Here is a 27,296-nt window from a genome sequence, read left to right as displayed (position 1 = left end):
TCAACAAAAATTATAAAGCCGAACAGACCAATTTTCTAGGCTTTTTTTTTTTTTTTTTTTTTTTTTTCCATTTATCCACGCCACTCTGAATTTGCATGTTAGACTTCTTCCTAGTGTGATAGTAACTAGGAGTGTCGTGAAGTAAATGGCTGGGAGGGTGGGCGGAGACAGTGAATTACAAAACATTATTTGGGGTTTATAAAGGGGTTAGGGCTGGAAAACACCAAGGAGGTGTTGTTACAGCCAAAAATACTCCTGCTTATGGTCTTCCTAGCACAGTTTATTATCTGCTATTGGTTTTTATTAGATAAATGTCCAAGTACATTCATAAGTTTCTTTAACAAAAATTCATTTGCCCAAAATATACTAGGAAGACATGAGCATGACTTTAATCTTTTATGATTCAGATGTCCAGCACTTTCTCATAATAAACTTTCAGTGATAGAAAGCCAAAAACACATTTTAGTGTCTTATTTTAAATATAGCTTTATTTTGCCTCCCGGGGTGTGTAAACAGGTTTTACATTGAAAAGTAAAACCTTTCATTTAACATGCAAGCTACTCAGTTTTCTTTTTCATAGATAAGGTGTACCAGTATGATCTATATCGAATTAATTTCTAGAGCAAGCTAAAGGAGGGATTTGTATATAGTACCATATGTACATACAATAGCAGAATGAGGAAATTGAGAAAACTTAGGTAGTGTGGTAAGTCAATGCTTTTCTTCTTTTAGAATGAAGTTTTCGTTTCTGCATAAGGATTCTTTGACATCTTACGACCCAACTCTTTGCTAAATATTTGCCCCTTAAAATAATTTTTTTTTATTGAGCATACTTTGGCCCTCCAAATTGACTAATATGTATTTGGATAATTTTTACATCTGTGTGTCTATTAACTGCCTGCTATCTTTTTGCAGGTAACTGTCCTGTACGTAATTTTTTGGTCAGAGTGATTACTCTTACTGCATAAGAGTTTCCTAGATATTGTTGATTATGCCCTTTCTTTCCCTGTGAGGCCCTTCTTCTGGCAGGAGAAGTCATGTGCTTTAAAGTTTGTATATTCATCATCCACACATTTTTTTTTTTCTAAATTGAAAATACATCCTGTTTGCAGCAAATATTACTTTGTGGTAAAAATTTTAAAACAACAGTGATAACTGGTACACGTTTGATAATTGATAGTTTGTTTCCTTAGAAATAATATTACCTGTGATGAAGAGACTGACTCAGAAAAGCTGCTGCAAATAAAGCTCTTGGTTATAGATTTATACTATGCTTAAACTTAGAGATGGAAACCGTAGACCCTCAAAACTACATCCTTTTTGGGGATATGTTAGTATTTGCTGTGTTGAAGTAAGTGACAAGTTTAGGTCGGCTGTATAAATTACGTACTTTAATGCCACGGAAATGAAAAGTAAAGCAATTATCTTGCTTCCCCATTATTTTGTATTTAATAAATTTGTCAACATTGGTTGAACTTTTTATATTATATACTAAAAAGTGTTTTAAATGCTACATATATCTTTATGGCTACCTTTTGAATTATTTTTTATTTTCTGAACTAATGATCCTATTTGAATGCAGTAATTTTATCTGTATCAATCGTGTGCTCATTTCTGTTTGTTTTTTTAAATTGTTTTATACTTCTATTTGCTACTCTTCTGTTTTTCTTTTAATTGAAAACAATAGGAGCAAATGGTTTGATGTTGGAATTTTATAAATTGTAGAAATACTGATTTGGCTTAAAATGTTTTCTCTGATTGTGTGGTTTTTAGTAAAATGAACTTTCTTACTCTCTTCTTTCAACTTGGTATTTTTTGACAATGTTTTTTGGATTTGATGTATAACTGTTTAACTTTACATAACATTTATTGGGCCTTATATTGATAATTTGAAAAAATTTTATATTAGTAAGATAGGTATAATTTTACTAATATTTTCAATCATGGTGATGAGAGGTTAATTCCACTTACTTTAGTGGGGTATATGTTCATGTATACAACTGCATGCACATGTATGGTTTTGTGTGTTTGTACAGGGTGTTATTTTGTGGTACTTTTTGTAATGAGAGTATTTCTTCTGTTTTTTTTTTTTTTTTTTTCTCCTCAGTTTGTTTTAATTAAATTCTGTAAAAACCCAAAGTACCACCATGTCCATAATTGTTTGAACAGCTTCATTTGGTTAGTAGTAGCAGCTATCTGTCTCAATGTGAGATTATGTAGAAATTGGATGCCAAAAGAGAAAATCTTAAGCTTTCTCTCTCCCTCTAGCCCCCTTCGCTGCCCCCCCCCCCTCACTTTCTCCCTCTTTCCCCCTTCTTTCTTCCCTCTCTCCTCCAGGCCTTTTTTTGGTTTCTCTTTTTCTGTTTTGGCATTTCTATAAAGTCTCAAAGTAGTTTCTTAAAGTTCTTGGAGGGGATACTGACATTAATCCTCACTAATGAATACCTGGTAGGTTTGAAGCCCCTAACGTTCAAGGCAAAGCATTGTTCTATCCTGATATGGTTCACCTCATTTGTTAGATGATATTGGCATCTGATTAGAGATTTTCCTTGTTTTAATAGTTTTTAATTTTTTTCTCTGTGTTAATTTACTTGTAACACATTGTTTCACATGACTTTAACACTTTAATTATGAGTATTACTTCCTCCCTGCGCCCCCCCCCCCCCCCCCACCGGTTGTTCTTTGAAGTACAGAGTGGTCCATACTTGTTTAATACAGTTATATAAATCATTTCTTATAATTATTAGAACAATTCATCTTCTAATGCTGTCATTTTTCTAAGAAGAAAAAAAGGCGAGAACTTGCAGAAAATATGGGAAATATGCTCATATGACAGCTGAGGATGTGGCTAGGCTAAAGCAGGAAACTACTACCCACAATGCAATGTTACATATACTACCACTTAATAAAATTTATATCAAACATGCTACTGACAAAACCAAAGAAAAATAATACTCCAACTATACTAGTTTAATGTACTAAATATAGGGAAAAGTGAAACTAATCTCTTTGGAACCTTTGTACTTGGAGAATATAGTAAATGAACCTGTGGGACATCATATAATACATTGGAGCCCTCTGGTAACTTTGCCTTTGTGCTATGAGACTTGGTTGTAGGTGAAACCGTCTTTGAAGAGAACCTTTTGGGTATTAACTGAAAAAGGCACAAAAAGGTGCCTGCCTTCTTTTTCAATTGAGTTTTTGCAGTATTAAAAAGGGTTAAAGGATATAATGATCTAGTAGGAAAATAAGTTAATTATGAGATATTCATCATGATTATTTAAGCTTTTTATCCAGCCAGGTGTGTATTTCTTTACATTTTGTTTTAAGTTGTTTTTTTTATTGCCAGGTCTGAATTGGGGCTTAAACTGGAGTTGAAGTGTCCACTGAGGCATATTTCTTTTCAAAGTAATTGTTTTCCTTGCTGTTTCTTTTTATTTTTGTTAACCTGCCCATAGCTTACCTGATCGATCCATATGCTTTACTGTCGGGAGGTTAGTTCAAAGCAAAAACGTAAACTGCTTTTATAATGTGGTTGAAAAAGATTGAGGATATATTTTTTAAAAGTGAGATTTCAGTATACTTAGGGTTTCTGTTTATAAATCTTAATCTTCTGTGCTCTTAGCTGTCAGACTTTAGCAATTTTAATGGATTTAGGACCTTAGTAATTTGGATGAATTTTGAGGTTTTATAAAGGAGGTTTCATGAGATTTGAATAAGGGAACATAATAGAGGTTTTGAATTGATAACGTATAGAAATTTTATCAGAGAGAGAATAGAAAAGACTATAAAGCTAATGTTACTTATGAAAGATCCTCTGTTGGTATTCCAGTGTATGAAATCGTTTCATACCTGGCGTGGTATTTGTCATCTCATCATCTAAACATGAATATATTGTCTGTCTGTATCTCTAAGGATGATTTGCTTAATTGTTTGAAGTCTTTTCTCCTTTAGAGACTGCTTATCAATAACAGCTGTAGTGCTGTGGCTTTTCTCCATGGACGCATGGTGGTCTTTGGAACAACGTTCTTCAATTTTGACAGGTGAGACAGAGGCTCTCCAGTGCCACTGCTTTTGGATGAATCTAGCTGCGGTTGGAGAAAGTGCATCTTGCCAAAATATATGGGTGAGACCACACACAGCCTTTAAAATAGTTATTGTAGGCTTATTTTTAGGGATACATGTCTTGACAGTTCTTTTCTTTGCATGCCAATTTCATTGCTGTGTATAGATGTTTCATTGGTTTCAGTAAAGGCGATTGTAGATTTAGATCTATACTTTGTTAAGCCTTGCGTGTAATTTACACTGGAAAGTACTCTGAGTTCAACCATAATTAACAATATAGGAAATGTATTGAAAATGAATCACTTAGAACTCTGGTTTTTTTGTTTTTATAAATGTTGACAGTATTCCCATTGGAAATCTCAATTTCCCAGAAAGTTTAGTAGTCAAAAATTGCTCCAATTTGAATTTAAGATTAAATAAATTAGAAAAGGTGAAAATATTCATATACTCTGTTATATTAATAGAAAAAATTTGTGGTTCTTGTTACTCAGAAGTACACATTTTTATAATATTGATATAATAAAGCATTGTTCAAAATGTGTTACACTTTAGTAAAAGCTTGAAAGCACTGAGACAGATTGCCAAACCAGTCAACTTCTAAATGCGTAGGCGTAATATGCAAACTATCCAGTCTTTATGGGATGATTAAAACTTGATTCATTTTAGTAAACTATATAAAATTGACTATAGATTTACAAACCAGGACATTTAGTCTTCTGAAACTGGCTTTTTCAGTAAGAGCACTCTTTAACCTTTTATAAAATGTTGTTGCTTTTTATAAAATGATATATTTGGGTAATTACTCATAATTCTTATTAGTAGTGATAAAATTGACCGTTCTTGAGTCCTGGCAGTATAATTAGTCCTAAGACTTTTGACTTGATGATCACTAAATGTTGATTAGGTGTATTTAAAAGTTGTAACCAGCTAAGATAAGATCACAGTTTCATTCTAGATATTTTCATAGGGAAAACAGAATCTACCAAGATAATTGGAAACTCAGTTTCCTGTCCCTATTATCGTGATACCCTTTCGTTGCTGCATGGTTCTGGCAGGGAGGTACCAGGGAAATTGTGGTGTGCAGCTTCTCCAGAGAACAGATTTATAGAACAAAGAGAGCACATAGGATACACAGAAAGATTATTTAAAGAAAAATTTGGCCCTTGCTTCTCAGGAATTGGTCATGGATGTGGATCCTGATTGGATGCTAGATTTTAAAAGAGCTCTATAAGCCTTTTGCAGGATACTTGAGGAAACTTGAAAATGGCCTGAATATTGATACACTCTGGAATATTTATCAAGTGTGATAATATTATTACACATACATAGGAAAATATCCTTATTCTTAAAGGAGGTGCATGATGAATTAGTTTCAGGAAGTCAGATACAAGAAAATAACGTGAAACAAACATGGCAGAACGTTGACAATTAATGAATCCAGGCAAGGGGTATATAGGCATTCGTTTTACTATTTATCAACTTAAATAGTGCGTTCTGCAAGGTGAAGCATTTTGTGGAAAAGGTGTATGGGGATTGGTTTCATGCTGAAATCAAAGAGAGATCTGAGGAATTTTTATTTGTTTGTATAGTCCGTTTTAAAAAATTAATCAGTATAAATAGCCTGGGCTATACAAACAATTTTAGATTTTAGTTCATACTTAAATGCTGTTCACCAACACAATTTTCACAAATTTATACATAGAGAAGATAAATTGGAAATGGCATTCTGAAAGTACCAACTTTTGAAATTTTACATTTGTATTACAGTACTGCAAGTCTAGACTAATAAGCCAGAGATTCTTAGAGGATTAAAACAGGCACCGTTATTACCGTGTCATTTGTTTATTCTTAAGTGGATGCTTCTAAAATATACAAAAGTACTTTAAAAATACAGTCATGTTAAAAACATATTACTGAATTGTGCTACTGCTTTTAACTTGATTAAGTTATCCCTGTCAAGAAGTATTTTAATGAGCAGAAGCCTGTTATCTCTATATGCAAATGATCAATCCTGAATCTGTGTTATACTAGTTAATATCCATCAGGGGTCTATCCATTTGTTCTGTAGAGGGCCAGATAGAATGTAGTTTTGGCTTTGTAGGCCATAGGGTTTCTGTCTACTGCTTAACTGTGCCATTGTAGTCTGAAAGCAGACAATAAGTAAGTTAGACAGTAAGTAAATGAATGTCCATGGCTGTGTTCCAGTAAAACTTTGTATACGTAAACAGGCAGCTGGCCTGCCACAGTTTGTTAACTCCTGCCACCTATACTGTAGATACAGAAATTTGTTGCCAGTGGATAGCCTCTTTTGTAGAACAGGCAAGAAGAGTTTGAAATAAGGATCAAACTTTTAGTTTACTTATTGCAATGAATTCTTAAAGTATTTGCAAAATCTGTCTTTGTTTTTTGTTTTTAGTTTCTTACGTTAAAGATTACATGTATGGGTCTTCTTAATTGTGTTGAATCAAACGGTGCGTTTTCATCTTGATCATGTAATTATTATGTATTGTAAATAGTTTTATAAGGTACCCTGAGATCCTTTTAGGGATAAGGTTGGAATCCAAATAAATCTTCATTATAGACTACCCCCACAGTATCATAAATCTCAATATTTAATTTACCTAGTTAATTTTTACTAATAAGAAAGATGTGAAGAAATTTGATTAGTGATTGTGATGAGCTGTTTTCCCTCTTTTCCATTTATATTTGAGTTTAAATCTGAGTAGAATAAGGAATTAATTATTTTTGGTACTAATCTCCAGAAATTCATTGCATCCATCATTGGACATAAATATCCCAAGTAAATTAGGTTTCTGAGGATTCATCTACATTAGCTATGCTGAGTGTTACTTAGTGGCTGCTGCTGCTGGTTGTAACTGAACAGGAAAAGTACCAGTTTTTAAAATTGGTAAGGAGCATAGGAACCCATATTCCGATCTGAATTTGAGACCTGTAGTGTATTAATATTTTAGGTTTTCAATAATTGAACAATATGTAAATGAGATCGCTTTAAGCAAAAGTTTATATTATTGAACACCTTATTTTATCCATGAGCATTTTAAGCAATTCCAGTTATTGCACACATAGCTAAAGATCAGAGAGTTGAAAAATTATTATTATGTAAATCTCATGTATTTTCATCACAAAGTAGCAGTCTTCTACTTTTATTTCTCCCTTATAAGCTCTGGTCATTGTCTGCCCTCATTTATGGTAAAGTTTTAACATGGTTGTTTTTATACTTCTCCCCTTTCTCCAATACTTAATTACAAAAGAGACACATAAATCATTGTAGGTAATAAGAATAGTCTGTCTGCAAATGAAACATAAAAATACTGATATACAGACACTCAAAAAGCATCATTCAGGGTCATTAATGTGAGTTCAAACTGTTCTGTCTCCCTTAATAGATTTTATTTTATTGTTTGAATGTTCATTTATTTATTTTGAGAGAGAGAGCAGGGGAAGGGCAGAGAGAGAGAGAGAGAGAGAGAGAGAGAGAGAGAGAGAGAGAGAGAGAATCCCAAGCAGGCTCTGTGATGTCAGCACAGAGCCCAGTGCTGGGCTTGATCTCATGAACCATGAGATCATGACCTGAGCTGAAATCAAGAGTAGGGCATTTAACGGACTGAGCCACCCAGGCGCCCCTACCTTGGTAGACTTTAAAAGGTATCACTGTGGGGGCACCTGGGTGGCTCAGTTGGTTAAGCGTCTGACTCTTTACTTTGGCTCAGGTCACAATCTCATAGTTCTTGAGTTTGAGCCCCACATCGGGCTTTGTGCTGACAGCATGGAGCCTGCTTGAGATTTTCTCCCCCTTTCTCTCTCTCTACTCTTCCCCTGCTGGCTGGCTCTCTCTCTCTCTCTCTCTCTCTCTCTCTCTCTCTCTTTCTCTTTCTCTTTCTCTTTCTCTTTCTCTTTCTCTTTCTCTTTCTCTTTCTCTTCTCTCTCTTTCAATAAATAAATAAATAAACTTAAAAAATTAAATGGTATCACTGTGTTACAACAATTTATTAAACTAGTAGACAGGAGGAACATTTTATTAAGCATACTTTGTTTAAAAAATAAAGACTTAATATTTATGTAGGGAATATTTTCATCTAAAAGAGAGTTTTGGCATTTAAAATGATAATATTCACTTATTAGGAAAATTAACCTTTGAAGAATAAAACCTGACCTAAAAATGATATGGTTAAATACAGACTTAATTATTATGTTTTGCTCTTTGTACTATTTTAAATCTCTAGCACTTTTGTCTTTTAGCTATCCTTTAAAAAAAAATGAGTCCTGAAGATTGCATGTTTCTGATATAATTTACAGATTATTCAGTGTAATTGATATGTGTGGCAACATTCCTATGTAGTCATTTTCTGCATGAAATCTTCATAAAGTTTAATATTGAAAAATGTCAAAAGAGCTATTTAAAAAAATTAATAGGCTTTTTCTTTAGAGCAGTTTCAATTCACAGGAAAATTTCACAGCACAGAGTTTCCATACATCCCCTTTCCTCCTCCAAAGCCCTGTTTCCCCTATCATTAATGTCTTGCATTGGTACCCTGTTTGTTACAATTGATGAACTGATATTGAGTGGTACGTATTTGTTAAGTAAAGTCAGTAGTTTACGTTAGAGGTCATTTTATTTTTTTTTAGGTTTATTCATTTATTTTGAGAGAGAGAGAGCGAGCACGAGCACGAGCAGGAAGGGGCAGAGAGAGAGGGAGAAAGAAAAAGTCCTAAGCAGGCTCTGCACTATCAGCTTGGAGCCTGACACAGGGGCCCTACGTAGGACTCGAACTCAGGAGCCATGCTGTCAAGACCTGAGCAGAAATCAAAGGTTGGCTGCTTAACTGACTGAGCCATCCAGGAACCCCTAGAGGTCATTTTTTTTTTTTTTAAGTTATTTATTTGAGAGAGTGAGAGAGAGAGTACGAACAGGGTAGGTAGGGGCAGAGACCGAGAGAGAGGCAGTGCAGAACCCAATGCGGGGCTTAAACTCACAAACTGTGAGATCATGACCTGAGCCAAACCAAGAGTCGGAAGCTAACCAACTAAGCCACCCAGGCCCAACTAGAGGTCATTCTTTATGTTGTGTAGTTACAGGTTTTATCAAATATATGATTTTATGCATATTATCCATATTATAGTATCCTACAGAATAGTTTCCCTAAAAATCCTTGTGGCATTTTGATTATATACACATAACATAAAATTTAGCATCTTAACCAGTTTAGGTGTTGATCTTTTTATTGTCTTGATAGTATTGTCTTTTTCAGCATGTCATATAGTTGGAATCATACAGAATGTAGTCTTTTCAGACAGGATTCTTTCACTTAACAATATTCATTTCAGGTTCCATGTCTTTTTTGTAGCCTGATAGCTAATTTCTTTTTTGTGGTTTCATCACTAATTACTTTTTACTTTTTTACTGAATAATACTTCATTGTATGAATGTACAATGGTTTGTTTATTCATTCAACTATGGAAGGACATCTTGGTTGCTTCCACTTTCTGTCAATCCTGAATGAAGCTGCTATGAATGTGAGTACAGGTTTTTGTGTAGACATAAGTTTTCAACTCATTTGGGTAAATACTTAGGAAGATGGTTATGGCTTAAGGCTATGTCTGACTTGGTAAGAGATTGGCAAACTGTTGTCCAAAGTGGCGGTATCATTTAGCATGCGTGCCAGTAATGAATGAGAACTCCTGTCGCTCCACATTGTCGTCAGCATTTGCTGTTCTCACTCTTTTGGCTTTTAGCCATTCTAACAGATATGTAATGATACCTCCTCATTGTTTTAATATTGCAGTACCTCAACCATAAATGATGATCAGTGTCTTTTCATGTGCTTATTGGCATCGATATATCTTCTTTGGGTGGTGTCTGCTCAGATATTTGCCCTGTTTTTACTTTATTATTTTTTATTCAGTTAAGAAGTCTTTATACTTGTATTTGTTGGTGGACACTTGAGGTGTTAGATTAATTTCTCTTACATTTAGAAAGCTAGTTATTTCCAGGGGTGCCTGGGTGGCTCAGTCGGTTAAGTGTCCGACTTCAGCTCAGGTCATAATCTCGCAGTTCATGAGTTTGAGCCCCGCGTTGGGCTCTGTGCTGACAGCTCAGAGCCTGGAGCCTGCTTCGGATTCTGTGTCTCCCTCTCTCTCTGCCCCTACCCTGCTCTGTGCGCGCATTCTCTCTCTGTCTCTTTCAAAAATGATAAACATTAAAAATTTTTTAAATAAAAAAAAAAAAAAAAGGTAACTTACTCCAGCAGTGGTTCATGCCGTTGACAAAGATCCGTTGCCTGTATTTGTGTGGGTCTGTTTCTGGACTCCCTGTTCTGTTCCATTGATTTAGAGGTCTGCTCTTTTGCTAGTACCACACTGGCTGGATTAGTGTAGCTTTATTATGTTATAGTAATAGGATATCAGTTTGTTGGTGATATTCATAAAATAACTTGTTGGGATTTTTACTGGGATTGCATTGAATGGTTACATCCATTTGGAGAAAACTGACATCTTAACAGTGTTTTCTTCCTGTCAGTGAGAACCTTTATCTAGATCTTCTGGTCTTCTTTCATCTTATTCATAGAGTTTTCTAGTGTACCTCATATGGATCTTCCGTGTATTTTGTTAGATTAATAGCCAAATATTCATTTTTATGCCAATATGATGTCTCAGGTTTCAAATTCCAATGCTTGATTGCTGGTGTTTAGGAAAGTAATTGGTTTTCATATATTGATCTTATATTCTAAGGCCTTGCTGCTAATTAGCAATTATTTCCAGGAGCATTTTGTTGATTCTTTATGATTTTCTGTATAGACATTCATGTCATCTGTGAGCAAGGACAGTTTTATTTCTTTCTTTCCAATCTTTATACCTGTTATTTTCTTTCCTTGGCTTATTGCATCAGCTGTAACTTCCAGTATGGTGTGGAATAGGGATGGTGAAAGAGAATATCCTTGCCTTGTTACTAATTTTACTAGGAAAGCATCTAGTTACCATTAGGTAGGACGTTAGCTGTAGGTTTTTTGCCAGTGTTCTTTACCAAGTTGAGGAGGTTCCCCTCTGTTTCTAGTCTGATGAGAATTTTTACCATGAGTGGTGTTGAACTGTGTCATTGTTTTTTCCGTATACATTGAAAGGAGCATATGGTCTTTTTTCTTTAGCCTGTTGATGGGTTGGATAATACCAGTTGATTTTCAAATGTTGAATGAACCTTTAATACCTAGAATAAATCCTATTTCATCATGTTGTGTAATTCTTTTTTATACATTATTGGATTTGATTTGATTTTATACATTATTGGATTTGATTTGTGGCAGATTTTTTGCATCTGTGTTCATGGAAGATACTATTTTGTATTTTTCTTACCTGTACTATCTTTGTCTGATTTTGGTATTAGACTTATGCTAACCTCATAGAATGAGTTAGGAAGGGTTCTCTCTGGATTAGATTGTTGAGAATTGTTGAGAATTGTGGAGAATTTCTTCCTTAAACATTTGCTAGAATTCACCGGTGAAGCCATCTTGACCTGGTGCTTTCTGTTTCGGAGGGTTCATAATTATTTATTCAATTCTGAAAATAGGTATAGACTAAATCAGATTATCTACTTCTCCTTATGTAAGTTTTGGTAGCTTGTGTCTTTCAAGGAATTCGTCCATTTATCTGTGTTTCCAAATTTGGGACATGGAGTTGTTCATGGTAGTCCTTTGTTATTCTTTTAAATGTCCTTGGGATAAGTAGTAATGTCCCCTCTTTCACTCATGTAATTTGTATCTTCTTCTTTTTTTTTTTTTTTTTAATCTGGCTAGAGGTTTATAAGTTTATATTTTTCAAAGAACTAGCTTTTGGTTTCATCACTCCTATTAATTTCCCATTTTCAGTTGCTTTAATTTTGGTTTGAAAGTTTATTTTCTCCTGCCTACTTTGAGTTTAATTTGTCCTTTATCTATTTTCCTATAGTGGAAACTTAGATTATTGATTTTAGATCTTTCTTCATTTCTGATATATGCATACAGTGCTACCCGTCTCTCTCTAAACACTTTTTCTGTATCCACAAATTTTGATGGGTTTTATTTTCATTTAGTTTGAAATATTTTTAAACTTCTCGAGACTTTTTTTGACCCATTATTTATTGATTTAGTTGGATTAATATATACCATAATTGTTGCTATTGTCCATCATGGCCCTTGTTCTTTGTTTCTTTTTTGAGGAGGGGTTTTCCACTCTTTAATTTTTTTCCTGGTGTTAATTGATCATTTTGTATCATTGTATTTTCTTTCCTCCCTTAACATGTTAAACTTTTTTTTCCTTTTTTTAAAAACTTTTTTTAGTGGTTACTCTAGAGTTTAGAATATACACTTAAAACTAATCCAACTCCAATGTGAAATAACACTATATGACTTAATAGGTACTGCCAAGTATCTTATAAAAGAGTACCCTCCTTTACAAAGCATTGGTAAAGCCATGGTGTCATTCATTTCACTTAGCTATAAGTTATAATCATTGAGTATATGGTTGCTGGTATTATTTTGAACAGGCTGTTACTTGTTAGATCAATTAATAATAGATAAAATAAAAATTTAACTTTATTTATTCCTTGTCTGATAATTGACCCTTTTTCAAGAGACAAACACACATCTGTGTTTCTGACATCTCTTTTCCTACTCTTCGAAGAATTTCTTTTAACATTTTTTACAAGGCAGTACTTGTAATGAATTCCCTCGTGTGTGTGTGTGTGTGTGTGTGTGTGTGTGTGTGTGTGAGAGAGAGAGAGAGAGAGACAGGGAGAGAGAGGGAGAGAGAGAATTTTATTTCTCCACTTTTGAAGAATCATTTTACTGGTCCTAGAATCTAAGTTGTTTTATTTTTCTTTCAACACTTAAAGTATTTCATATTATATCTCTTTTCTTGCTTGCATAGTTTCTGATGAGAAGTCCAATGTGATTCTTACTTTGACCTGTAGATACGGTTTTTGTTTTTTATGTGCGTGTGTGTGTGTGTGTGTGTGTGTGTGTGTGTGTGTGTATGTGTGTGTTTATTTTTCTGGCTGCTTTCAAGACTTTTTATTTGTTTTTCTACACTTTGAATATGATATGCTTAGGTGTCAATATTTTGGTATTTATCTTTCTTGGTTTTCTGTGCGCTTCCTGAGTCTGTGGTTTGGTGCCTGTTCTTAATTTTGGAAAATTCCCAAACATTTTTACTTTAAACGTTTCTTTTTTTAAAGTTTACTTATTTATTTTGAGAGAGAGATAGAGCACGAGTAGGGGAGGGGCAGAGAGAGATGGAGAGAGAGTCCCAAGCAGATTTTGCATTGTCAGCACAGAGCCTGATATGGGGCTTGAACTTATGAACCGTGAGATCACGACCCAAGTCAAAACCAAGAGTCGGATGCCTGGGTGAGCCACCTAGATGCCCCTCAAATATTTATTTCCTTTTCCTCTTTCTTCTCCTTTTGATCTTAACTATTACATACATGTTACTTTTTGGGTAATTTTCTCACAGTTCTTGAAAATTCTTTTTAAATTTTTCTTTTCACCTTTCAGTTTTGGAAGTTTATTGACATATCTTCAGGCTCTGTGATTCTTTCCTATACCATGTTCAGTCTACTGATGAGCCCATTCCCTTTTTTTTTTTTAAAGTGGTTTGATTTTTTTTGTTTTTTTTTTTAACTTTTTTTCTTTCTTAAAATTTTTTTTATTTAAAAAAATTTTTTTAGTGTTTATTGATTTTTGAGACAGAGAGAGACAGAGCATGAATGGGGGAGGGTCAGAGAGAGAGGGAGACACAGAATCTGAAACAGGCTCCAGGCTCCGAGCTGTCAGCACAGAGCCCGACGTGGGGCTCGAACTCATGGACTGTGAGATCGTGACCGGAGCCAAAGTCTGATGCTCAACCGACTGAGCCACCCAGGCGCCCCTTCTTTATTTTTTTCTTAGTATTTTCATCTCTTTGCTTATACTACCCATGTTCTCACTTGATGTCCACTTGTTCCATTAGAGCCCTTATGCTAGTCATAGTTATTGTAAATTTTAGTCTGATTTTGAAATTGCTGCCATATCTGAGTTTAGTTCTGATTCTTACTGTATCTCTTCAAATTGATGTTTTGCCTAATTAGCATGTCTTGTAATTTTTTGTTGAAAGTCAGATGTAATATATCTGGCAAAAGAAATAGGTAGGCCTTCAGTGTGAAGTTTTTATGTTTATCTGGCTAGTAGTTACCTGTGTTTACTGTTCCTGTAGCCATAGTGTCAGGGACAAAAATTTTCTCTAGTATCCCTGTTTTTGTTTCTCTCTTTGTCATTGGGTTTCCTTTGAGACTCCTTCTTCAGTAGATTCTGAGGCTTGTAGGTCTTTCAGCTCTACTCCTAGGGAAGAAGCTGATTGATGTGGTAGTAGGTGTGGGAGAAGGGGAAGTGGAATATAATCCTATGATTAGTTTTTAGTCTTTTAGTGAGCCTGTGACTTTCATAAGTGCTTCTCTTATTCTCCTCTCCCCTCACCTTACAGTGGGTTGAATCAGAAGACCAGAGGAGCAGGGCGTGAATATTTTTGTTTCCTCACGTGCAAGGCTAGATGAAGCTGGAGTTGTATATTTCCCTTCTCTCATTCCAAAGACTAGTGGGTGCTGGAGTTGAGTGTTTTCCTTTCTGTAGGGCAGTCAGTCTTTGATGTAATGCAAGTTGGTTAGATTTTGGTAAATTGTTCCCTTGAAGGGCTTTTGTTCAGCAGAACCCTGGAGCTTTTTCAAAATGCTTACGTTCCCCTTTCCCTGCTGAAGGGGAGTTTTCCTTGATATTTACCGTGAGAACATGGTGTGTTTCTGGAAGGTAAAACACAGCAGTGTGTAGGGCCCCTCACTGAGACTGGGCTACCTTAAGTTTCTATCTCTCTTGCTAGTCCATGCTTAACCTTTAGAAATTAACGAATACCTACCCTTTAAGTGTTCCTACCTGGTTCCAGTTGTGGGTTCTGCTTCTGGTAAACTGTAACTCTTTGCATTCCTTTTTCTGTCTCCACCAGTGTTTACCACACTGGTTTGCCCTGTGACCTCGATTCTCTGATGATTTAAGAAGAGTGGGTTGATTTTCAGTTTGTTTAGCTTTTTTCTTATCTTGAGGGAAGGGAGTGACACCTTCCAACCTGTTTACATGTCAGATTGGAAACTAGAAGTCAGAACCTATTTTTACAACAATTTTATATATAGCATTATCTTAAAATACGGAATTTTTCATTTGTTCATTCTATCAGCATTTACTAAATGCTGATTATGTATTAAGCTCTGTGTTAGTGCTGAGATTATAGAGTTAAATAAGGCATAGTTCATAAATCAAATGAATTTATATTGAAGGAGCTATTTGAAGTACACAAGTCAATGAATATAGTACTCTGTGTTGAATACTACAGTGCATAAACTTGAAATGCATGTAACTTGAACATGATACTAGGTATTGGTGGTAAAGTAATTTCAGTCAGATGGAGGGATTCAGTGAAAGTCACTCAGAATTGGTGAAAATGAGCTGAACTGGAAGGACTGTTACGAGTTGACTCAACACCTAGAGGCAGGAAGGGCAAGAGGAGGGAAATACAGTGAAGGAATGTTAAGGACCAAGACCACATGGGACAGCATGAAGCATTTTGTGAATTGCACTCAATTTTAAGATATAATTAAAGACGCCAGATCAAAATTTGGGTGAAAAAATGGCTAGAGAAGCATCTGGAAAGGTAGAGGTTGTTCATCAGGAAGGCCCTTATTTGTTAAGCTATTTAAATTGATTGAACCTTATGTTCAAAACTAAGGGGAATCATTATTGGGTGTTTTGAGGGGAAGGAAGTGACATGATGTAGCTGTAGAATGATCTGATAGCAGTGTGGAGGATATATTATTAGATGGAACCAGGAGGATTTTGTAGTTGAAAGAGAGCCTGCATGAATTAAAATGATAGAAGCAAAGCAAACTCGCCAAACCATGGATGGAAGTTGATAGTTTATGTGGCATGTAGTTCTTTCTGTTCATAAACAAAGTAATAGATGGAGTGGCCATTTTGTAGAGCATTGTTAGAACAGACTTATCTAACTGAATTTAGGTGAATGCATTTGTGAAAAGGTTTTTGTTACTTAATAAATTGAAAACATGACAGATCACATATATTTTCTCTCGTAGCACTAAATCATGAAGTGCAGTAAATAATGCGTGGAGACAATAAATATTGCGGTTATATTGGAGCTGGTATGAAAAGACCATGATATTTTGTTTTTTTTCCAAAAGGTTATTTATAAATGCAGGTGGTGACATAAAGTGAATTATGTTCCAGTAATGTGGAAGCTGTTGGTTCTTATTTATAGCTAAAAGCTGGTATTTCTTACTTTAAATAATGGAGGTAGCCTTGAATCTTAGTTTGGAAATATCTGTGAACTGTGATTAGCCACATTATTTTCCAGGCTTTATACTTCAAGATAAATATTGCTTGCATAATTCGTGGATTTTTCCTTGAAAAGCAAGCAAACAAACAAGCAAACACTAAAACCTGAAGAAGCCTATTCACTAGTGATTTCTGTTGGAAATGTGTTCAGAGTCAGAAGAAGATCAGACCATGCATTTAATCTTAATGGAAGCAACGCTGCCTTTGCCCTCAGTTGGGTTTCTTTAATCAGTTCTTTCTTAGAATAAAAATTTCAGCTTGGGGGTGCCTGGGTGGCTCAGTTTGTTAAGCATCTGACTCTTGATTTCAGCTCAGGTCATGATCTCATGGTTCCTGGGATCCAACACCACATCAGGCTCTGCACTGAAAGTGTGGAGCCTGCTTGGGATTTCTCTCTTCCTCTCTCTCTCTCTCTGCCCCTCCCTGCTTGTGCTCTCTTTCCCTGTCTCTCAAAAGTGAATGAATAAGTTAAAAATTTTTTTTGAGCTCATTGACTTCCTCTGCTGTTTGTGTTCTTTTAGCGCTCAAGTGTATTTTAATGGCAAGTATATTAGTGACTGGTGACAATTTTGTACCATTGGTTTCAAAAAAAAGAAAAGTGGGGGGATAGTGGCCTGGGTGGCTCAGTCGGTTGAGCATCCAACTTTGGCTCAGGTCATGATCTCATGGTTTGTGAGTTCAGGCCCCGAGTTGGGCTCTGTGCTGACAGCTCAGAGCCTGGAGCCTGCTTCAGAGTCTGTGTCTCCCTCTCTTTCTGCCCCTCCCCCACTCATGGTCTGTCTTGCTCTGTCTCAAAAATAAATAAACGTTAAAAAAATTTTGTTAAAAAAAAAGGAAGAAGGAAAACTGGGTGTAGTGACATTGTTCACTAAGATCTTTCTGACATTCTTACCCATTAAAGTGATTTTGTTAGTAGACTTGACAATTGAAAACAAACATCTTGGAAGGTTTTCTATTGGTGTTTTTCTGATTTTAGTTTGAATGTTGTTTCTTTTATTTTCTCACCTGTTTTTTCACTCCTGACTTCTTCGTCCTTGGCCTTTCTTGTTAGGAACATTGTTTTTTTGTTTTAACTTTTTGAGGTTTGTTGGTATAGCTTTGAAATCGCTTCTGCTAATAGTCTCTGGTTTCAGGAAAATGATACTAGCCTTTTAGAGCAATGGAATACTGGCGATAGCAAGTGGTGTCATTAATGCCAAACATAATGATAAAATTGTGGAAAAATTAAATATAAGTTTAGTTTTTTTGGATTTAATTACATTGAAATGTGTCTCTTAGCATAATTATTGACTATTGTAGTAATTTATCTTTCCTTTAAATTATTTAAAATAAATAAAATTCCTCACTGTGCTAAATTGTTTTTCAGAATTAGAGCTCTTTAATTTGGATGGGTGGGTAGAGAGAAGTTACTTTTATCTGTAACATTTTCCTGTAGAAAGCAGTATTAAATGTCTTTTAATTTATTCTAAGTGGAATGTAATTATTAGATGTTGGTATTTTGTACATTTAAATGGATAAAAGTATATATTATTTTTCCATTTACAAAGCATCCAATTCATGCTAGTGACTCTAGTCTGTCATTGATCCTGACCTGTGGCGTATGGGCGGTCGGTTGCCTTGTAGCAGGAGATTTGAGCAACCTTTCTACAATAAATAATGAAATACACTTGAATAAAGGGCATTTAAAATACAGAGTTAAAGAAAATTGTCTATGTTTTAGGTTTCTTTTTAGTTCTGTTAAAACAAAGTACAGGCATATTTTGGGAGATATTGTGGTTTCAGTTCCATACCACTGCAAAAAAGGTGAATATCACAATAAAGTGAGTCAAATGAATACCCTGGTTTCCCAGTCCTTATGAAAGTTGTCTTTTCATTATACTGTAGTCTATTAAGTGTGCAGTAACATTATGTCTAAAAAAATGCACATACCTTATTAAAAAAATACTTTATTGCTAAAAATTGCTGACCATCATTGGGTTGTAATCATAGAACACACATCACCATGACAAATATAATAATGATGAGAAAGTCCGAGACATTGTGAGAATTACCAAAATGTGACACAACACAGAAGCACATAGTGAGCAAATGCTACACAGAGTTGCACAGACCTTCAGTTTGTAAAAAACACAGTGCAAAGTGCAATAAAGTGGAGCAAAATGAAATGAGGTGTGCCTGTAGAGTTTGGTTGAATAAACTTTCATCAGCTTCCTACTAGATGCCAGATAATCAGTAATAGAGAGATGGGTACACCCAATTGATGCTTGCTGTCAAGCACAGGAGAATTTAAAAAGCAGGCAGTGTTGAAAACATAATACAGAATCTACCTCTGAACAGGGTTCTGAGCGAGACCTTACTGAGAGAAGCCACTTCTGCTAGGCGATGTGAGGTGAACTAGGGGTTTGCTAGGGAGGGACCAGAACTAGTGCAAAAGCCACTTCAGCAGAGCTTAAGGAACCATCTCCTCACCCTCTGTCAGCAAAGCAAAACAAACCACTTTACGAATGAAACAAAAACTCAAACTAAGAAGAAAAACACAAAGGGAAGAACAACAGGCAAAATGAATTCACTGGTACGTTTTAATGGGCTGAAATTATCCAAAGCTAGACTGGGAAAGAGCACGAATTCTAAGATGAGGAGAGTCCGGAGTTTCAGTTATTCTTGCCCTGTGATCCTAGATAAGTCACTCAAGTGTCTCAAGCCTATTTCCTTCTCCTGGTAGGTGCTGTTGGCGCCATGCCCAGATCTTTACCTGGATGGGGTATTTGCCTGTCCCTCACCTGTAGACCTGGTGACTGACCGCTCTCAGCAGTAAACACCTCCACAGATTTATTCGAAGCTGTCTTAACCAGAGATGCCTGAGACATGTTCCCCACTTGCCCAGGGGGTGGGGGGTGACCTGTAGCCAGTGACTGACTTCTGTGAGGAATGGGCATGGTCATGTCTTAAGACAGGACAACTCCCTGGTGCCATTTGTATTATTATTTAATTTTTTTAAGGTTTTTTTTTTTTTTTTTTTTTTTGAGAGAGAGAGAGAAAGAGAGAGAGCAAGCAGGTTGGGTCAGAGAGAGAGGGGAGAGAGAGAATCCTAAGTAGGCTACACACTGTCAGTGCAGAGCCTGATGGTCGTGGGCTCGAACCCACGAACCGCGAGATCATGACCTGAGCTGAAATCAGGAGTCGGACACTTAACCGCGACCCTCCATGGTGCCGTTTAGACTCCAGAGTTCGTGGTGAGATCAGGATGAGGTTAGACTTCAGCTGCACCTGTGGCTTCATTGCCTTACCCACTTCCTTGAACTTTTTATGTAGGAGTACACCCTCAGTCACTTCCAAAGAATTGTCATCTTAGCCTTTGCTTCTCAGACACTCCACCTAAGACATGTCCTCCCTCATTTAAAATTGTTGTCAAATGCACTTAAGATTTGCAATTTTGACTTTTAAAGTGTACAATTCACTGGCATTAAGTGCATTCGCAGTGTTGTGCCATTATCTAGTCACTATATAACACTATCTAGTTCCGTAACTTTTTCATCATCCCAAAGGGTAACCCCATATTCATTAAGCAGTTGCTTCCTATCACTCCTCACTGTGCCACCCTCTTACCCCTGACAAACCTCCCCCCTGCCACCGCCAGCCATGGGCAGTACCTAGGAGTGGAATTCCTAGGTCATATTGTAATTACGGTTTTAACTTACTGGGGAACCGCCATTTGTTTTCTATAGAGGCTGCATCATTTTACATTCCCACCAGCAATATACAATGGGTCCAATTTCTTGACATCTCATCAACACTTTTTTTTTTATAGTGGCTGTGGACACTCATCTTTAAAATTGAGCTAACACTCATCCTAAGGTTATTGTGAGTATCAAATGACTTAATGCATAAAATATTGGCATGTTGCAAAGCACCATACAGATGCTTTTACTTTTTGTGTCCTGATACCCAGCTTGAATGGAAATGGGTTGTAAACAGTAGGTCTGTTCTTTTCTAAAACTTGCATGGAAAGAATCATAAAACTCATTTTGAAAGAGAGAGAGCGAGCGAGCACGGGAGGGGCAGAGGGAGAGAATCCCTCACAGGCTCCACGCTATAAGCACAGAGGCTAGCGTGAGGCTCAGACTTTCGAACCGTGAGATCACGACCTGCGCCAAAATCTGGAGTGGGATGCTTAACCGACTGAGCCACACAGGCACCCCAAAACTCAATTGTTATAGACCATGGGGAAGGCTAATTTAGGTGTATAGAATTAAGCTTTTGGTTATCTCTTTTTTACAGTTAATAGATGTTATTTATGCAATTTCGGTGCAAGAAAAATTAGGGATCTTTTATTTCAGTGCCTGTTTATTAGCCAAAGAGCCACTTTCACCAAGACTTGTCACTGTTTTCCTTTGTTGTAAATCTTATTTGTATGCTGACTTAGAAAAATGGTAAATGTTGGGTGATATAAAAAACCTAAAACTACTTATAAGTTTTTTCCCGGAGATAACAATTTTAAACTACTTTTTTTGTCTTTTTTGTACATATTTGAGATATATATGTTTGTATATATGTACATGACTTTATTTAATATTGTTAGTTAACATGATTTGTGTTTCTAACTATATTAACAATCTCTGTAAAGTCAGTTTTAGTGACTGTATAGTGTTCCTCATTGCAGGTCTTCCAGCATTTTCATATGGATGAACTTCTACTTCTCTGTTTTTGGGGTATGTGTGTATGTTTAAAGTCCTTTTTTTGGAATCTTCGATTATTGTAATACTTCTTTTGTTTCACAGGTTACCTGTTTTAGAGCCTGTTACCGCTTTTGTTTTTAAATAGTCATCAGTTTAATATCATTGCTTCACGTATTTCTATAAAACATTTTTATTTATTTGGATGCTTTCTTTTTTTTTTTTTTTTATTTGTTTATTTATTTATTTGGATGCTTTCTAAACTTTGTCCTTGGGTGGTTTTTGTGGCTTTCTGCCAGGGATAATCAAAAGCCACAAGATTAAAGCGACCCATGTTTTTGAAGCCTCAGTTTTAATCTCTGCTAGATGATTTATAATATATAATTACAAACATGGATATATTGTGGACATTAAGGTAAAGTTAACAAATTTAAAGCTAAAACTGGAAATACCAAGAAATTTGATAAATTCTAGTACCTTGGTGCAGAGGTGTGATATGGTTTAGTTTGCAATATGTGATATTTTCAAATTTTACCATTCTCTATAAAATAATGATTATGTTGGTAATACTTTTCTCATTTGAGCTGACTTGGTAGGCGCATATGTTTTATAGCGTATTGTTATGGACGTTTGAGTTATTTGTCATTAAGTGTTAGATAACATTTTAATAAATATTCTTTACATATGTTGGACACATCTTGCAAGACTCCTTTCTGATTTTTGTAGGTGATTTTCTGATATATTAAAGGTGGATTAAGGCATAGATGTCTGGGAATTAATTGAAACATCTCCACTTTCCTTGATTCCCTATTTTTTCGTATTGAAATAAATTAAAAATGAAAAATTATTTTTTCCTGATTATATACTTATGCACGTTATTGAATGTAGAAAATGAAATTTCTCAATGACATTATCATTCTTCCAATCAGATTTGCAATTCTTTTCTTTTATTCCTTTATTTTAGTTGATTCTTGTGAGTTCTTTGGTTCCCTATATGCTTTCTTTCTTTCTTTTTTTTTTTTTAAATCTGACAAAAAAAATCACATTTATTTCAGTAGTTCAAAGTGCAAATACAGCAAGTCAGCTCACAATGTTTCAAGATACAGTTTTAGGTGTACTGAAAACTTAATCTACAAAAATGAAAGGTAAAAATTGGGAAATAAAGCTCAATTTTTTTTTTTTTTTTTTTTTAACATTTTTAATTTATTTTTGGGACAGAGAGAGACAGAGCATGAACGGGGGAGGGGCAGAGAGAGAGGGAGACACAGAATCGGAAACAGGCTCCAGGCTCCGAGCCATCAGCCCAGAGCCTGACGCGGGGCTCGAACTCACGGACCGCGAGATCGTGACCTGGCTGAAGTCGGACGCTTAACCGACTGCGCCACCCAGGCGCCCCCTTTTTTTTTTTTTTTTTTTTAAAGCTCAATTTTTTAAAAAATTCAAGTAACCCGAAAACCTTTAGATTAAAATATTCCACTTAAAATAATTCAGAAAGGCCTTCATTTATGGATACCAGTAGTACTTTGCAATCCAAAAGGACTTCTCAAAGAAAGAGAATCACCTCAAACTGGTCAGCTTAGGACAAGAGTGGAGGTTCTTGGTGCTGGCTCTTTTTGGTTCGGCAGCCTCACTCAACACTGTCATTTGATGTGGTTCAGCCCGTGATGCTTTGATGTTTAGGCAAATTCTAAAAGATGCTTAAGGTTCAATATGAGACCAACACCCTGCTAAGAGTTTTTGAAATGGCCACTATAGATTTAAAAGGTTTTAAAGACCAATTTCAACTTCAGGAATATGGTGTTACTGGGGGAAAGACACGGATTAATACTTCTTCCATTACGTCAAACCTTTCCGTAAGGTTAGCAACATGGCCTTTGAAACTTCCTGGTGAAAATCGTACCTCAATATCTATTTACTTATTTCTACACACACAGAACTTTTATGTAGAGTAGAAAAAGTTCCCACTAGGAAGATAGTTAAAGGTTGTTAATGCCCTTTGTATCCGTTGTTTATTTCTGCTTGTTCATTTCTGCTCCGCAGAAGCAATGTTAGCTCCTCGCTTCAATTCAGGAAAAGCGTGCCTTCAGAAAGCTTTAGAAGAGATTTATTCAGTCATTTTTGCAGCCTTCTTCACCTTTTCATTGTAGGCAATAAAATGAGAGTCTGTTCCACAAATTCTATCCCACCGTGTAAATGTTGAAGCATAACTTCCAATGAAGTTCATGTGGTGGAATTCATGATGCTGAGAACCGGCAATGAAAGGGATCAGATTTAAAGGGTTGAGAGGAATGTCACAACCACTCTAGACATCAGTAGTGTCTATCAAACGAATGGTCACCCATGCCCAAAGAAGAATGTCCCTATATCCTTTCTTTCTTTTCTGTTTCTCTGTCATGACTTAGACCCTAACCGTCACTACCCCTTGACTCATGAATTATGACCTGGCTTCTCTGCCTCCAAATTTGTCCATTCTAGTTCTTTGTTACTTTGATTTTTTTCCTGCTATGTTAATCTTTCTGAGTCTCTTACGTACTTATATTCCTGCTCTTAAGTTAAATGCTTATTTTAGGTAAAGTATACTAGATAGTGTTTCCCAGACTTGCTCCTTGCCTCCTGTCTTCTGTGTTTTGCTTCTTTTCATTCCTTTGGGTCAACTGTGTCCTTGTTTCCACTTTCTGAAGTCCTGGTCATCCTTCAAGGTGTCTCAAGTCGTTCCTTTTCATAAAACTTTTTTGTGAACTTCAGAGTGGGAACATCATAAGGCTGTAGTAGAGTTTGTCAAAACTGCGTTCCAGGCCTGGTTCTGGAGATGATCAACTCTGTGACCCAAGCTATGCAACCTTTGTTAGTTTTTTGCTTCTTCATTTGTAAAGTGGGCATGATGATCCTTTTATGGATATTGTAAACATTTAAATTAAATAATTTCTGTAAGTACCTAATACTAGGAGCTGGTGAACAATTTATGTTGAATCGTTCACTCAGTAAATACAGTTAGGTGTATACTTCGTCCTGGGTTTTCTCTAGGTGATGAGCTGTGTACGGAAGGAGATACTGAAGTTTAAAAATTTTACATACTGTTAGTAATTTTGGGGGTGGAGGCAGTATGAAAATGCAAGGAAGTATGAGTATCTTTTCTGTTTTTAATAAGAAGAACAAAAGTCCCTCTGCTTGAGTGTCAGGAGGACCTACTCGTAGGTATAATACTGTGACTTCAGAGACTATACGCAAAATATTTATGAACACGTCTTTAGGTCTGTTGGACCCACAGCAGCTTTAGGACGGTGTAACATGGGTGTAAAACTCAGAGTCTTGATCTTTGATACAGGGTTGAGAGGACACCCTCCCTGCCCCGACTTTTGTAAGAATCAGATTAGGTAATATGTATACATCACTGGCACAGTGCCATCTTCTATGGCCAGTCTCCACAATGACACTGTTACTCTCGATTAGGAAATGAGGAAATGGAAGCACACAAAGGCTGGGTGGCTTGTGCACAGTCTTGCAGTTAATCGTAACGGCAGCAAAGGCTGTTGCCACTGCCACCTATCTGTCTCACCGACCTCTATGACTTTCTGGCGTCTGGTCTCACCAGAGTGTGGCTGTGTTGTGTTCAGTGCATACCTTGTTGTGCACAGGGACAGGCAAGGGGAGAGAAGCACGGTGGATTTTCCTTGGCTGTCATGCTTGCTGGGAAGTTGTATATCAGTGATACCTGTTGATGGTCTGGAGAACCTGGAGAAATGTCACAGGTCTCGTATTGCTATCAGATTGCCAAAAGGCTATGTGAACTGATGATCTCATTGCAGTGCAGGTTAACTTCTAAGAGAATAAGTACAGTTTTTGAGAAATCTTTATTCTGTTTGGCGACGCCACTGGTACAAGAGGAAGGATGCGTTATCCTTTAATTTTGAGGAACATAGTTTAAATTTTTCTCCTGTGACTTAATGGCTGTGACTTTGGATACGCCATGTAACCCTGAGAAGCTATCCTGAATCATTAGAAGTGATGATAATATATCTTGGAAGATTATTGTCAGGCTAAAGCGAGATGAGTTTAATTCCCTTTCTCATAATGCTTGGCTCAAAGTACATGTGACAATCATGCATTATCTCACTTAATTGTCAGCTGTGGTGGTTCTGTTTTAATCTCTATTTTGCAGATGCAGAACCAGTTCAGAGAAAGGTTACTTGAATCGACCAACCTCACACAGCTAAGTAGTAGCTCTAAGTTTTAACCCATGTTTGTCTGCCCCTCATTGCTACCTAGAATTCTGTGTTGTCATGTCTTAGGTGGGGTATAGACTAGAAAACAGTTGTTATATCTCTGTTGGATTTTATCTTCTCAAGGCCAGCCTTCTCACTTTCTCGACTTTGCTTATAGTGTAATAGTTGACTCAGACTTCGTGGGTTTGAAACTTGGCTTCACCGTTTGTTTACTGTGTGACTGGTGGCGAAGTGCTTCACTTTCTTGGCCTTCAGATTCCTCATTTGCAAAACAGAAGTAGTGAGGCATCCGTTTCAACGGGATTTTAAGATGCACTACTGTGGGATGCTGGAGGGTACAGAGAAAGCCCTCAGTTGGTGTTTGCTGCTGTCTTTGTATGGTATGAGAAACAGTAGTGTGGAAAGAGTGTGGTGTTGGATAGACCTGGCATGTGGTCTGACTCTTTGTACCTTTTAGCTTTGAGTGAGACTTTTTTGAGCAACTTAACTTTTTTGAAGCGTAAGTCTTTTTCCTTCTCTTTAAAAAGAGATCATAAGGCCTACGTTACAGGTTCTTTGTTGATGTTTAAAGGACAGCGTATTTAAAACGGTACACAGAAAAGCAAATACAAAATAAAGGTTAGCTTTCCTCTCCCCTCCTACTCCCCACTCCTGCCTTTTACTTGAGATCTTTGCTGCCCTCTTTTATTTCAAGAGATGCATTTGGTCCTGTGACAGTGCAGTTCAGAACGACCACAGTGGTGCAAATGTACATCCAGTCTGTGCCTGATAGACGGTCCCACTCTTGCTTCTTCCGAGGTAGTTACAGGTCTTACTTAGTAGCTCAGTAGTTGTCTTCCTTTTGCCCACAAATGAAAGCAAGAGCCTTCTTACTTCCTAAATAATTTGTAAGTTTAGATTGAATTTGCCCAAAGGAAGACAGCTGTATTTTAATATTTTCATAAGAAATTATAGCTGTTAAAAATAATTCATACTTTAGTCTTCTCTGTACTGGTGTTAACAGCCAACTGATACGATTTTTCCCTAAAGTCTTTCATTCAGCAAATATATTTAGTAAATATCTCATCCTTATCTACGAGATGTACCACACACGACATACTGCACATATTACTGATGATAGATTGTTTTATTTACCTGTTTTTCAGGAACCGAGGAGAAGATTTATGCCTAAGTGTTTTCTAAAGAGTTTGTTAAGTATCATCTGACTTCTCAATAAATTATAGTTCTGATGATATCTTTTAAATATAATACCGCTAATAATTACATAGTGTTCATAGTTAACTTTCTTAAAATTTACACGATAGTTGTGAGAGCAAAATAGTATCTATTTTATGAGATCCTTAAGGCTCACCAAGACACCAGGATTAAGTGACTTCAAGTCCCATTGTGTATGTAATTCCAAGATCCAGGACTGGATCTGAGACTTTGGTTGATGTTTTCATGAAAACTACATTATTTATTTATACCCTTCCTTGTTACAAAAAAGAACTTAACATAGCTTTTAAAAGTGGAAACACTGTTACCAGTGGAAATACTGTCAAGGTATAATAGATTAAGAATGAGTAATAAAAGGAGGCAAATGGACTATAAAGTTAGGAAAACAGGATGGTGTTCAGGAGTCCGGTTTTTTAAAAAAAATTTTTTAAATGTTTTTATTTATTTTTGAGATAGAGTGCGAGTGAAGGAGGGGCAGTGAGAGGGAGACACAGAATCTGAAGCAGGCTCCAGGTCTGAGCTGTCAGCACAGAGCCCGATGCGGGACTCAAACCCGCCGTGAGATCATGACCTGAGCCGAGGTCGGACGCTTAACCGACTGAGCCACCCAGGCACCCCAGAGTCAGGTTTTTTTTAATGTTTATTTTGAGAGAGAGAGAGAGTGCGTGTGTGAGCGAGGGAGGGGCAGAGAGATTGGG

General features: G+C 36.3%; 1 protein-coding gene and 1 long non-coding RNA gene across 6 annotated transcripts in view; both read left to right on the top strand.

The window, feature by feature from the left end:
• The window catches only part of SUPT3H (SPT3 homolog, SAGA and STAGA complex component), a 546,620-nt gene that overhangs the window by 58,006 nt on the left and 461,318 nt on the right, over positions 1-27,296 (top strand). The window contains exon 2 of one of the 4 annotated variants that reach the window (XM_058736126.1): positions 4,044-4,126. The exons of the other annotated variants lie outside the window; for them this stretch is intronic. The gene's annotated coding sequence lies outside the window, so the exon portion shown is untranslated. The remainder of the gene's footprint in view (positions 1-4,043; positions 4,127-27,296) is intronic. 4 annotated transcript variants of the gene reach the window in all.
• Positions 83-26,615, top strand: LOC131515356 (uncharacterized). Of its 2 annotated transcripts, XR_009263591.1 has the most exons (6): positions 83-2,448; positions 3,955-4,043; positions 6,482-6,536; positions 20,296-20,348; positions 21,148-21,196; positions 26,529-26,615. It is a non-coding gene; the product is annotated as an uncharacterized LOC131515356 (long non-coding RNA). The 2 variants fall into 2 exon arrangements; XR_009263590.1 differs by lacking the exon at positions 83-2,448 and having other exon boundaries at positions 2,684-4,043.

This window comes from Neofelis nebulosa, chromosome 6 (assembly GCF_028018385.1).
Source record: "Neofelis nebulosa isolate mNeoNeb1 chromosome 6, mNeoNeb1.pri, whole genome shotgun sequence".
Classification (NCBI taxonomy): Eukaryota; Metazoa; Chordata; class Mammalia; order Carnivora; family Felidae; genus Neofelis; species Neofelis nebulosa.
Note: the sequence above shows the minus strand (reverse complement) of the source record. Positions and strands in the feature narration are given on the sequence as shown.